General features: G+C 47.0%; 1 long non-coding RNA gene across 1 annotated transcript; it reads right to left on the bottom strand.

Moving 5' to 3' along the window:
• Positions 1-254: 254 nt before the first annotated feature.
• Positions 255-13,759, bottom strand: LOC139991457 (uncharacterized). Its single transcript, XR_011800847.1, has 3 exons — positions 5,806-13,759; positions 4,267-4,658; positions 255-362 (listed from the first exon to the last, which is right to left on the bottom strand). It is a non-coding gene; the product is annotated as an uncharacterized lncRNA (long non-coding RNA).
• Positions 13,760-14,618: the final 859 nt, after the last annotated feature.

Below are 14,618 nucleotides of genomic sequence, written 5' to 3'. Positions count from 1 at the left end.
CAAAGTGTGCCGCCCGCCGCGACACAAAACCCATGCATTACCGGTCGAACGTTGCCGAACGAGAGGACGTCGCGTTCGTGTTCTAACGTTCATCTTGTCTCCGTCGATACACCCACGCTGCCCTCGCGCCAACGGGCTCGGAATGGGGAAGGCCACGGCGTCGCCACGTAGACCAAAGTCGCGGTTGTATGTGTCTGCGGCTTGGTGAAATGGTCGCGACCACTGGTGCGCCTTGATTTCTTGTTGCTCCTCGAGGTGGTAGGGATCGCACTTTCAAAGTTTCGCTGTTTGCTACTTTCGTGAGTTGTTTTCGCACAGTTGCCTTTGCCACGCTATCGCATCGATGTAAAGTGTCTGGAAAACTATGGAAAAATACGGGAAAATGTTTCAGACGTCGGATATCTAAACGGCATCGAAGGATATTTATTTGATCTTACTGTAACATGGGAAACCCTAGGAAGGTTACGATTAAACTTTCAAAGAGGAATCTACATGTTTCATTGCGCCAAAGATCAATTCACTGCAGTTGCTCAAACGCTACGATCTTTCCCCAAATGCTAACGATTCGCGCTTATAAAACGTACTAAATTTATTTGTACGAGGGAAGATTGTCTACGTATCTACGATAAAAAAATTATGGGCATAACTTTGGGGAAATCGATAAAATTGCGTTTGCAATCCAACCCGACAACTGTAAGAGATGGAAAAACAGTTTTCAGACAAAAGTTACTTTTTTAAATTAGAAGTATCATCTGGCAAGAAAGTCGTTGTTACAGTGAATTATAAAAATTAAAACTCGAGAAGTAATCCGATTTTCATCTCCTTAGAGCGAATTTAGACGGTAAAAAGAAAACCCTGTATATAACTGAATTCTCTACGTATTTCCAGTGTCAGGAATTTTGTTGGAATTTGCTGGTTTTGGGGACGTTTCCTTCTTAGTAATCGATACCTATTCGAGACTGCAACCGTGGTACAATCCGAGGATATTCTTCAGCCTCGTTACGTTAGAAGGCAGCAAAAGGAGTTCGAAAGAACGCGAAGAACGGTTTGGAATGGCGGCAGCGACGCGGCGAAGTGGTTGGTTCGTAAAGGTCAATCACGCGGTGCCGTCGCGTCGCGTCGCTGTAAGTTCTTCGAAATCAAGCGGAATTCCTTGGAACCACATCTCGGGAAGAGCCGTGGCTCGACCGCGTGTTGGTCGATTTCTGTTGTCATCGTGGCCCCTGGAGATGGACGTGAGAATGCGAATTCATAGGCAAGGGGGCGTACGAGGCCCGTCAGAAGGCCTTAGGCTGGCTCATTACCAGCAATTGTGGCCGAACGGCACCCTGCGGCGTGCTACACGGCTGCATCGGCCCCCGCCGACCTCGGGCACACCGGCTGAACCTTCACCGGCCGCGAGATCCTGCCCCCGCCTGCCGTACGACAACGGAATTTAATTGCTCGATCAATCATTATTTTCGTGACTCCGCGATCGCCACCGTGAACACCGTCCTCAGCGCCGCCTTCCTCGCCCGTCGCGGTTTCACGCGCTTCCCGCTCCACTTTACATTGGAAACTTTGATGCTTTTCGTTGGTTCAATCGGACTTGAAAAGTTGGCATTGACGTTTTTTCCATTAGATTCGAGCGTTGAATACATGTCTGAATACGCGTCGCGACTCTAAATTACAGTTTGACCATTTATCCGTAAAACGTCAACTATAGCGTAACATTTCGAATAAGTCTGTAGTTGTATATTTTTCAAATAACCCCATAACTCATAGAACCTTTACAATTTCCATTCGTAGCATTATCTTTGAAACGGAGCTACGCTCCATTCACACTCGAATAACTTTTATTCCATCATTTTCCATTTATCAACCTACTATCTCACAAAGCTTCTTTTATTTCTAAACGTTCGAGCGAATCTGAAACTCGACGAGACCCACGCAGCTCGCGCCGGCATTATTCCAAGGCAAATAGACGACATTCTCTAATCAAACGCTGCTTCGTTTCGAAGCGTAAAGCGATCGCTCGACAAAGAACGTGAGCAACCTCTCTTTCTCTCTCTCTCTCTTTCTCTGTCTCTCTGGTCCGACGCGGAAACCAATGCCCTCGATGTCGGCTCTCTATCAAATTAACGGAATACATTAACCACAGCTGTGTGTTATTCCCTATTCCGCCTCGTGGACACGCGCCTGATGCGTCCATAAAATTCCAGCTAATTCCCCATCATCATGACAATGAGAGGCTAAACACACGCCGTTCAAAAGGATGGCCAGGCGATCGGAATCGTTGGTCGGCTTGGTCTCTTTGATGACTGCGAATAGATCGTCACTGGCGCAGATGGCGCGCGCGCGCGCACGGGCCAACACCGTTGAAAGAACGGTACATAAAACAAGAAGAGAAAGAGAAGTAGGAGAAGGAAGAGACATGTATACATATATATATATATATAAAATATAAGAAGAAAAAAGAAAATAGGGGACGAAGAGGGGAGAGGGAGAAGGGAAGGAAGGAAAAGGAGAAGGAACTGAGACAGCGTGGAGACAAAACGAACCAATTCTCGGCCTTTTACGATCATTCTCCACGCTCTCACCGCGTCATTAGCTGCTTGCTGGATAGATACAGGGCTGTGTTACGAAAGGGGAGCCCCCCGCCCCCGAGTCACCCTTTCCGAGAAACAATCTGTTATAGTGGACCACATGAATGGCGAAACGTAAAAATATCCCCTTGAGTTCCCACGTGGCCGGCTCAATGGACCGGGAAGGAGCGGCCTGGATCCTCGAGGACGGCCACAGATCGAGAGAGAAAGAGAAGAAGATGAACGAAGGCCAGGGAAGGAAAGTATAGTCTCCGTTGCTTGGTGCGCGCGTTGAACGAGGAGAAAGGATAAGAGAGACCACGTAGGAGGAGGGAGGAGGCAAAGGATTCGTCGCGGAGTGCGGTTTTCAACGAAGCCAATTATTAGATGCGTCTCGAGGCAAGGAGACCCAAGAAAGGAGCTCCGGATATCGATGTGAAATACGCGGGAATTTATATTTTTGTCGTGCACGTAATTGGGAATGGGCCGCGTGAAAGAAGAGGAGAAATTTAATTTTCGAACGACCGGCTGGTGAGTTTACAGCCCTGACAACTTGCCTGGCAGAACTGCAGTCGTTGCAAAGTAGGCTGGTTTCTTCTTATTGTTTTTTTTTCTTTTACAAACGTGCTTCCACGTCTATTTTGCAGATTTAAGACGGATTCTTCCGCGCGCACTTTTGGAAACGTCTATGAACGTTATCGTTAGGGTGGAGTTGTTACAAAGGAAAACGTTATCAACGGATGGTCGTTGAAGGATTTGAGAAAAATATACGTATTCGAGGTGTTACGAATGGAGTAAATTTTATAGGAAAATCAGCGAACCTAATAACTTCTCGTACGGTTACGAGAAAATCCAAGCACGAAACGGTAACGCGTTATCCTTTGTCCGTCGTTTTCGAGTCACGACCGCGTATGACCGCTCATTTAGGGGGGCCATTCATTCTCGAGACACTTCTCTTGTCCGACGTCTCAGGGTGCACCGGACGATACCTCTCTCCCTGTCTATCATTTTCTCTTTAGGCCCGTGCAGGCATATTCGAAATGGAACGAAACGAATTACTCGCGTTGTCGAGGACACGTGCTCTCTTCTCGACTCGTCGTTGTCGTGGTCTCATCGTTGTCGTCGTCGTCGTCGTCGTCGTCGTCGTTGTCGTCGTCGTCGTTCTCGTCCTGTCTCTCCCTCGCTTTTTCCTTTCCACTCGGCCCGTTCTTTTTCTTTCTCTGTTTAATTGTGACGGCCGCTTGGGCGGGCATCTCGAGCTGGCTGGGCGGTAGAGAGGGATCAAACATTTATTATTCCGAGGGATAAGTCCCTGTAAATATGTACAACGGAGAAAAGAAATAAAAAGGGGGGAAAGAATGGAATGTTAACCCTTTGAGTACTTTCGGTGCATTAAGCCGTGGCCGTTCTTTGTATTTATAATTGCCCCTTTCCTTCAGACGCGGATGTGCTTGCTTTCAGAATGCTCTTTTAGAGACGGCGGAACGAACGAGCTCCGCAGAGGCTGCAACGGTGTAACGATACTTGTCGATCGAGACGCGCGTGTTATTCGAGGCAAAGTTAAAACACGTACATCGGTAGAAAATTTTTGATGTCTTTGGATACTGTTTCACGCGTTTTTAGCAACGATTCTTTTAAACCGGCAGTCGCACGTATATCCGTAATATAAGTATATTAACCATAATACAGGTATTTCACCTACCTTGTATTCATCGACCTTATATAAGTCGAAGTCACTCGTCGAATGGTTTCTGGCCAATAGATACGCTGCTTGTTCCACCTTCTTGCTCGCCCTTGAATCCAAACGGAGCATCTTTGTGCACGTCGGCGAGACCGAAAAGAAAAGACGCTGCAGAGACACTCGTTGCTCGTACGGCCCTGACAATGGGCCATTCATCCGCCATTGTATCCCCGGCACATTAATTGTCTCTTTGAAGCCCGATAACCTCCGTGGATACGAAACCGCTCCTCCCTCTTCCTTTTCTTATCTCGTTCTGCCCTTTCCATTCTGGCACCCTTTTGTATGCCGATTGCCTTATTGGCAGGGGTTGATAAAGGGTGAACAGAAGGATGAGTAAGTAGGAAAGAAGATGTCTGAAAGTCAAGACGAACGTACTTAGGAAAACCGTATCGTATCCGTGAAAGATGAAACATCTTGTACGCAGGATAATACATTTTCAAGATTTTCAAATTGGCAAAATAGATCGATGAAAAATCGTCGAGCAACTATCCTGGAAGATATTAAAAATCACCGCAACGAGGCGTCTAATTCCAAAGTTAGTAGCGCGATAGTAGAGCGTTATCGCGTGGGAGAGGGACAGCCGCGATTAATACGATTCGAATTACCATAAGTATCTGCTGGCGGGCTCGTTTTAAATCCACTGAATTTTGACGAAAAACGAACGAGCCGAGACAAGAAGAAGGAAGGACAGATCGTCCAGCAGGAGATCTCCGTAAATCCCTGAACGATGTTTCGCTGAATTACGAGCGATATCGAGGAAGGGGTCCGCCGATATAATTAAGGAGGCGATCATCCTCCGCGATCCTGCTCGTGTCTCGCGTTGGAATCCAAATTTTATGTCGGTATCATAAAAGCGCGTGACGGCAGAAGAATTAGGACGGCACTCAGTCTCCCTTTCCGCTGTGGGCACCCATAAGGATCGCTACAGATATATAAAGGCTAATTCACGATGGACTTGTTTAACAAACCGATCTACGTCGAACGCGATTTCTACTCTTCAAGGCTGCCTTCGTTCGCGATTCGTCGTGTAGTCGAGCGATTATTTCACCGCGAATGATTACACGTCAATGCGAAACCTAAGCATAGAAGAACGTGTATAACGTGTAACGTATTGCCCAAATGTTGGTTTAAAAATCCGCTGCTGCTGTATGATAGTTAGGGTTGTATAATAAAAGTTATTCGAAGACAGGTCGAACCCCTATCGAATGAAAAATCGCGCGAGATGAATAATCTCGAGGAAGGAACGTCGGATGGGTTCGAAAATCGAAACGTCATCAGGATAGCCGCACAATCGGTGTCCATTGGCCTTAAACCAACGAGGCAGGAATAAAGGAGGGGACATCGTGGCGGGAGGGAGAGCGAGAGCGAAATATGGATGAGTAATATGGGTTCCTCGCTACCCTCACGAGGCAGAAAGGCAGACGAGGGTGTCGCGATTCCCTGCTGTGCATTGATGGCCTCATCTAGCCTAGAAGAGCTCGGGAATTCAGCGGTAATTACCTTTTCTTCGGGCCGACGCCAGCCAGAGGTGTTTCTGGTGTACCGCTGCTTCAAAGCTCTGGACGTGGAAGTTTTCAGCTGCTTGTGAAGCTCCATCAAGGTGTCCCGTGGCCGAGTAATGGTCCTGAGTGTCCGTTGGCGATTCCTGATGGGCCTGGGAATGCATTAATTCCGGCTCGTTCGAGCTTGAAATTTAAACTGATTTGAATGTGTTGCGTTTTAGCACGTCGTTGCATCCTTTACGACGACAGTCCTGTTTGTGAGTACCGACAGAGAGAAGAGGTTCGAGATCGTTGTCTAAGAATAACGATGCTTTAAGATTTTTATGCCAGGTGGAAAGTGGTTTTTAAAAGTAATTCTCGCTAAATTACTAAATCCTTTATGGTCTAAAATATTTCTGACTATCGAAGAACGACGAATAATTATCGAATATCAAATACTCTCTGCTTTCCCCTTGCTACGATAAAAAACGAAGCTCGAGTTATTTCACAGGCTATGTTTTACGAAGACGTAACCACTAAAAATCTTCGATTATATCGTCTACCAGTCTACCTAAGCTACACTCACGATCTCCTTCTCTGGTTAATATTACGTAATACCCATTTCTCATCTTCCGTAAAAACCTCGTTAAAAAGAGAAAGAATAAAGGAAGGAACGACCGACAGACGTGTCCACGGTTCAACGAATCATAAACACTGCCTTGTACCATCCAGTTCGCTGCTGGAGACGCGACTAAATTCCAGGGGAATCCATAAATTTCACGAACGAATTAATTTCGACTAACAAGTAGTACCACGATCGATTCGTGGCTCGTCGTAACGCCAGAGAGGTTTCCATTTCGTTTCGTCGTGGGAATTACGCGTCGCGGCAGATTACACGTGGGAAATTCGCGGATCTCTGTATGAAACCTCACCGACATTGATACGGACGGTTTCGCCGTAAGGAGAGGCTGTCAACGCCAACGAGAGGTGTTTATGCCTGGTCGGAGGAACGGTGCGTGAAAAGTCCGGCTGAAGCTTCAACAGGCTGTCCCGATCCCTGCGAACCTCGATGAAGGTGTCTTACAAGACCGTAATGATCTTGCGAATCTGGCGTAGAACGCGCGCGATTCATTCACGATTCTGTAATTATGCCTCGACCATGGTCCCGCGGACGTACACTTTTCGTGTCCTGTAAAAATCTCGAGTTTACGACGCGCCGTCTGCGAGTCATTAACCAGTTGAGAATTAACGCGGATAACGTGCATTTTAATTCGCTTTTTCGTGCAATTTTCGTAGCAACGTTCGAGCGTCTGATATTTTTATTTCGATTACATGAATTTACATTTGATATACGATGGCTACAAAAGATGTTTGCACATCGTTGTATTTCTTACAACTACTAACACGCTACTAATTCATCAACATCCGACTGTGTTAAATTGCGTGTCATGTTGAAACGAACTGATATAAAATCTGATAAAAAAGCGTTTTATTCGAAACTAAGGATACGAGCGAATACTCTTCGTAGTTACCGTAAGCGTGTATGAAAAAGCGAACTTGTCAAAGCACTGGTCTTCATTTTTTTTTTTTTTTTAATGATCTTGAAACGTTATGCTTTCTTTTCGCTATTCTGCTTGGCTGTACAAAGGGCAGCGATGGGAGTATTTTGGTCGCAACGCGGAGGAAACAAAAGAAGAAAATGGAGGGTGGTCGACGCGGCGTGTGAGAGTCAGGTGCTAAATAATTTCTGTCCCAAAGGAAGGAAAGAACGGCGATCCGCTATCTTCGATTTCTCCACGGCTATCTGGCTAGCCGTGTGACATGGATATAAGTTACGAGCGTTCGAATAATTACACGGTTCGGGTTCGAGGCGAGTCGCGGTCAGCGGAAGGCAAAAGACAATTTTACGCAGCGGGGCACCGTCGTCCCTGGCGACCCGGTGGCAACCTTCTTTTCTGCTAACTATTTGCCCCACGAAATCGACAGCCATCGGGCCCGTGTTCCACGGAAACCCGATGTCTGCTATCGAAACGCTTTTAATGTACCTGAAATGAAATATCGTGCCGCGTTCCCTCGCAGCAACACTGTGGCCGTTCGTTCGTTCGGTTCAGTTTTCTTTGAAAGACGCGGGGGTGGACGGGGTTAGACGGTCCATAAATCCAGAGAAATCATAGATCCGTTGAACGTTGCCGGTACTTGCATGGTGAGTGCGTAGAGTAAGCATCGTGTTGCCGTAGAATTCGTTTTGAGATTTTGCGAAGACCGAGCACGGATAAATTTGATTTATATATCAGATACGTAGAATCACGGGGTTGCAAATGACACCTTGTAGACATTCAGTTTAGAGTCGAGTATTTCAGAGCCAAGTTGAATATTTTTCATAAATATGATTAGTTCTCATTTCAGATTAGCATGGTAGATGTCTTAAGATCGTTGTCTGGAAGAATATATCGAAGCCATTCGATTCGAAATCCCTAATGACCCCTAATGACCACGAGAACGTCATCGAGAGGAGTCTGGCAAGTATATAGGTACGCGCGTTCCGTAAAAGCGTTGCTTCCGACAACGAGCGCAATGGCAGCGGGGAAAGTTGCCTTCATTAGTCGGTTGGCCTCTGTCGAACAAGCGATAGTCGGACGGATCTGCTTTATGTAAATCAGTCGCTGCGTAATTGGCACTGAACGAAAAAGCTAATTACCGAAATCGTGCACCCGGGACCCCTAGGACCCAGGGCTCCATCAGCGCTCAGCGGGATATCGCGACACCCTCGCCCCTCCGGCTATCCCCTTCCGCCCCTTTGGCCTCCTCTTTCTCTGTATTGCACGCGTCTTTCCACGGACACGATCAGCACGAGGGCCGCGATATTACTCATCCAGGTCCGATATACGACTACCTGCTTCTCGATTATGCTCGCTGCTACTCGGCTGCGCCGGCTCGCGTCCAAAGTGGCGAAAGAGATATATTTCGACCTGTTCTGCCCCCACCACCCTTCGTCTCCCTCGAACCTCCTCCTATTTCTTCTCCATTCTTTCTCGAAATAAGTAATGAATAATATCGTAAATCTTTGTGGCCGTTTGTGCTCGGCCAGAATGAGCGTCACCGTTTGCGTGGCTCCTTTGTGGCGAAAGTGCGCGAGAAAATTTGTTTATGGAGATTTAGAGGCTCTCGCCGTGCGATTTAGTGCCGATACGAGTTTCGTGCGTCGTCCGTAAAAGAAGGGTTGAATGGTAGTTTTCGTGGTGTTTGTTGCTTGCTGAGGTTTGCTCGTTGATGAGGTGATCGACGTCGATGGCAAGCGTATGGGGCAAATGATCAACTTGATTGATCGTGTTTGATTATGAAAATTAACTCTTTCGGTACTCGCTGAAATAACCCGAGTTAAAAAAAGTATTCGTCCCTCGCTACCCTGTGACTTAAATTGCTAATAATCAGAGGAGCGACGCAACTGGAGAAAGCAAAACTGTTCGGTGAATTTGACCCGAGCGAAACAGTTTTTGACGATAAACGAACACGAAATACGATAGGTAAATGGTCGCAAAGATGTTAGTAAAATCGGTAGCCATAAGTTATTCCTCGGTGAGTAACGTTTCTACCAGCACTCTGCCTTCGACTGAATTATCTCACGAGCGATATCGTATGACTTGGCAACGATATAACCTTACTAACGAGAATAGTACGCAGCAAAAGAAAAGTGGTCGGCGGGAATACATCAGCCGTACGATATTTACGGGTTTCAGCTTCCTATGACGTCAGCTCGCGAAAATCCATATATCAAACGTTAGAAGGCGCATCCGAGAGACGATGAGTACCAAGTCGAGGGCTTCTTCAAAGGTAATCAGCGGGGGTCCTCGAACGGTCCTCCTCCGCCGTCGTATACGCCGCACGACACATCGAAAGAAAGAACATTCTCTCCGCCTTCGCTGGCGCGAGCGTGTGCAGTAGTGTACAGGCACGCCTGGCCTGTAGCCCTGAAATTTGTGGTTTTCCTTAAACGGCAGCTTCCTCGTGTTTCACCCGCTGATTCGGTCGGGTTCACCCCTTTTCAGAAAGGAGAAAAGAAGACGAAGAACAAAGAGAGAAAGATAAGCAGAGGATGGAAGAAAAAGAGGAAAAAAACGTTATTAATCGTCGCAGTGGGCCGCTGAAAAGAGGCGCAGACGCAGCGCAGAAGGAGAAGAAGCGCGACGGTGTATACTCTCCATCCTTTAGCCGATGCTGCGAGCGGGTACTCAGGTAGCCGGTGGATCCTTTGACCTTTCCACCGGCTGTCCTGCGGGATACGTCTCGTTCCTGTCCACCTTCTGTCTTTTCTCACCGAAAGAATTCCGCCAGCGGCCGATTCCTTCGGGGGGCGGGGTCCTGGGCTTCAGTCAGCTCCCGCTATTCATTTTGCTGCCTCCGAGAGAATGGAAGAATTAATAAGTGACATTTCGTAGGAGAGGGAAGGGAAAAGGTTCTTACGCGCGCCGCGACGCGAGGAAAAGAGGGATCGAGAAAGGAAAAAGGCACGCAGGAGGAAAAAGTGAGAGAGGAACGAAGAGCAAGAAGATTGCCCTTTTTTCTTCTTTTCTTTTCTTTTCTTCTACGGTCTCGTCGTGGTCGTCGCGTTCGTTCACGCGGTCTTCCTCCTCTTCGATCAACCGCGCGCCTCTTTGTTGTACCGGTGCTGCCTTTTGTCAGCCCGACTAGGAATGGAACATCTTGTCTTAGGTTCCGCGTAACACAATACCTCTCGCAGATAAACCGTGTCTAGGAAGTCGAAATGAGAAGACAAGGGAAAGATTGACAGTTGCGCGTAGGGTTAGTGGTTGGTTCTTTTTGGGGTGACGTTGCGTCGAGGGTTAGGGTGGCGGAGGATTTTGGTGATTACGAAGAATGATAGGGAATTAATGTTCGTATCGGTTAGCGGAAATCGACGTAACCGTTTGTAGTAACGCCGATCGAACATTCCATAGAAGTTCGATTTTTGTTTCCAGCCACGATCTTTGTAGGAGCACTTTAATTACATTTTTGCTCCCATCATTGGCTTTGTACAATAGCGTATGCTAATCGTCGGAAGAAAACTTTTAACGATTACGGTGTCCCTTTTATCTGATCGTGGAACGTAACGAATTTACAAAACTGTCTTCTCTTCCCGTGTAAACCATCGTGCGTAGCGTTGCGGAGAAACGGTCGCCTCGCCGAAGGAAGACACCGCGACGATGCCAGGGTGTACCGTTCGAAACAGCCAAGGTATACGACTCGAAGAAAGATGCAAAAAAGCTCGGACGATCGAGCAGCACTTCCCACGAAGTGTGCGAGCGATCAACGGGGGAAGCGAGCCGCTGCATGACGAATGGGGGCGCAGCCAATTTAGATGCATAGAGGTCGTGGCGTAGGGTCGTCCGACGACCTGTCGTGTCTCATTCCCGCGGGGACTACGTCCACGGCCTCTTTCATTCGGTGTAACGGGGACGATCGTGAAGCCACGTCTCCCGGCTTTTCTTGCATGCTCGTTATCGAACTAGTGAAAGGCAGTGCTTCGTCCAGAACCGTTTCGGTGAAATCTGGTCGCTAATGAACTAACTCGAGTCGAAAACTACCGAGTTGCGTGAAGCTCGTCTACGAAGATTCGGTTGCGAGAGAAATTGCGGTGACGTTGAAGACTGATGGGTGAATGAAGAAAGGTTGATTGAAGGCTTGAGTAGGATTCGAGTAAACGAGGCGTGGGTGTGGAGGATGGCGGAAGATTAGAGCGTGGTGGAGTGGTCGAGTATGGGAGTGGGAAATGGAGAATCGAATGGCTCGAAAGTGCAGGTTAGAGGAAGGAATAGGAGTGACGTTATACGTGGAAGTAATGAAAATAGAGGAGATAACGTTGAGCATCGTGAACGTAAAATATTATTCGGTAGTAAAAAGCTGATGATTCGTATACGCTGAAATTGTCGAATTATATCAGCCGAGAGCTAGTCGTTAAGCGATTCCTGCATAAGAAAATAACGTCCGAAGTAGATTAAAAAAAATTAATGAAAAATTATTTGCAAATTAAACGAATAACATAGAAAATTTCCTGAAATACACGACACGTGGCAAGCACTTCGCTGTCGCTAAATGTCGTCAACTGTTTTTCTAAACCACCGTAATCAGCGTACAGGGAGGAGGAAGCTGGTGCAAGCGAATTTGTATCCCGCTCTCCTGCTATTCTGCTCATTATCCTCGCATTATCGACATTGTCTTCGCTAAATCTGATATCCCGCATCCTGGGTGGCGAGCCGGTGTAATTACTAACACGAAACCGGAGGTTGGCTGGCCGATTGGCCGATCCGAGCCTCGCGATGACGAGAATCTCTTCGAACCTCCCCTAACGCACGGTGGTCGAAGGGGCAGCGGGACAGGGAAGGATGGACGAGCTGCATTGCGTCTTCATTATAAATCCTGAGAATCACCCAAATTGATAACGGCATCCGAAGGCTGCCGTAAAGATCCTCGTAATACTCTAAAGAGGGTTCACCTCCACCCTCGCGCAGCGGGGTGTCCCTGGTAACGAAATAACAGGAGGCCACATTCACCTCCTCCCCCTTTCTTTGCCTCTCTTCTACTTCGACCGTTCGTGACGGTTTCGAGAGGTGTAGTCTAGCGCTCTTTTGCTTCTTTCGATCGAGTCTCGTCCGAATTATGCTCGTTCTGCTCGCGACGAGGCGAAATGAACCTCCGGTAGAAAACTACGTACATTTTTTCCGATTCTGCTTTTTTTTTTCTTTCGAGAAAGAGAGAAAGTCGAAGGGAGAGGTTCGAACGGTGTTCGATGATCTGAAATGACTATAGTCGAGCGTCCCTACGGGCAATTCTCGTAAGAGTCTGTGCTCGTTCTCTTTGTCAGACGACTGAAACGGATCGACCGAGAAAGATCGTGGACACATTTTCCTGAATTTATTATATTATATATTTTGAGATAAGATCGAAGCGAGCGGCTGTGAACGGCGTATTGTTCGATGTCGATGATTCGAAATAGTTTTGCTATCGTGCTGAAACAGGCCTGGATGAAACGTAATTAAGTAGAGCCGGATCGGCGTTTAGAGGTAAGAGAGAGACGTGGCTTTCACAATTCCGTCACGATCTCCACCAGAGAAGAAGGTTCTCGCAACGGGTTAAAAAGCCTGCCGTTCGTTTCAACGAACATCAGCGACAAGGGGTGGGTGGGTGAAGTAGAGAAGAGGCGGAGGAAGATGAGAAAGAGAGACAGAGAACTCGTGATATTTCCTTGACCAAAACGTTCCCCGAACGGTTCCTCGTGGTCGTCGAGTCCCGGAGGAACGAGGGAACCGAGTCTGGAAGCAGCCACAGCCCTCGCTGGCTGACCGGTGGAAGATTCATAAATTATTTCAGGAAAAAAGGAGGAAAAGTATTTCCAATTACAGTTTTTTGTGAAGGGTTGCCGCGGGCCACGCGGCAGGGGGTCCGCTTAATGGCGACCCGCGCTCACCGCTCCTCCTCCACCTCCTCCTCCTCCTCCTCCGCTTCGTCGTCGTCTTCTTCTTCTTCTCCTTCGTCTACTCCTTCATCCACCTCCAGTGCCGTCTCTCTACCGATTCTTCAGGGTCCTCCGACGCCGCCAACGCGGCGTATATTCTTTTTCTTTATCCTCCCACTACGCGCAGTCCGCGTTACTCCACCTCCTTCTTCTTCGTTTTCGTTCCGCTGTCTGACGAGCACCGGTGACACGAAAGAGGATCGATCATCTGCCGGCCCTGGCGGATTCAACCTCGGGGGAGGCTGACTGCGGGGGTGGCTGGAATCGCTTGGAACGGCTTTATGTGCGAGTTTTACTGCGATCGTTCGGTCGATTCGCTATTATTCCGGTTGAGTAGATTGCTGGAATAATTCCTGCTTGTTTCGCTTTTATTACGCAGGAAGTAGGTATTTTAGATACACATCCTTTATGTTTTATCGCTTACACTTGACATTCATATTTTGAATTTATTTCCAATTAACGTTCCGTTATTTATTTGTAAAAATCTCATTTTTCCGTATTATTGCTATTCTTTCTTTCTGTACTCTGAGTTTTCCACTACAGGCACAGATGTCTTCGAGCTTATAGAATCTTCTACTTATTCGAACGTTGTAATTAACAATGATAATTGAAAAATACGATTTCCTTTCCAACATAGTTCGTCATAGCGCTACCACAAGTTGAATCGAAATTCCCTTGAGGACAAATTCCGGCGTGCCGTTTACGATCTTGACGGCCGGTTAAATTACCGACTCGCTGGTACCTGTGACCCCCGAAATAGCCCTTTGCCCTGACCTCTAACCTCCTGCTACCCGTGAGTTGCTCGTCTCCACGCCCTGCCGAAATATCGATAGGTGATCGGAATTTCTTCGAATAGTACGGTAGAACCTCTATTATCCGCATTCCCATGTTCCGAATGATAGTGTTCGGCTATGTTGCAACACTCGTGCTTCTTCTTCTATCACGGTGCTGTTCATTTTCTCTCGTGTAAGTTTGATTACCGTGAGATATAGTATAATATAAATTCTTATAGTTTTACGATCCACAGCGTACGATCTTCGGATTGAAATATCGTAGTATTCTGTAGCATTGATTCGATAGTTAATATTCAAAATACCATCTCGTTTATCGTTTCATTTATAAAAATAACGATAAATTATTTTACTTTAGAGAAAGTACGATGAACATATTGGAATAATTCCTATTCTTCTTGTCAACGTTGTAATTTACGTATCTTCGTATTCCTAAATATGTAAGAACCATCGTGTGGTATAAAAGAAAAAAAAAAAGAAGGTCGTTGTTTAAGACTCAATAATTTACCTTTTTTCATAGCTATCATCAGC

Source organism: Bombus fervidus, chromosome 10, assembly GCF_041682495.2.
Source record: "Bombus fervidus isolate BK054 chromosome 10, iyBomFerv1, whole genome shotgun sequence".
Lineage (NCBI taxonomy): Eukaryota > Metazoa > Arthropoda > Insecta > Hymenoptera > Apidae > Bombus > Bombus fervidus.
Note: the sequence above shows the minus strand (reverse complement) of the source record. Positions and strands in the feature narration are given on the sequence as shown.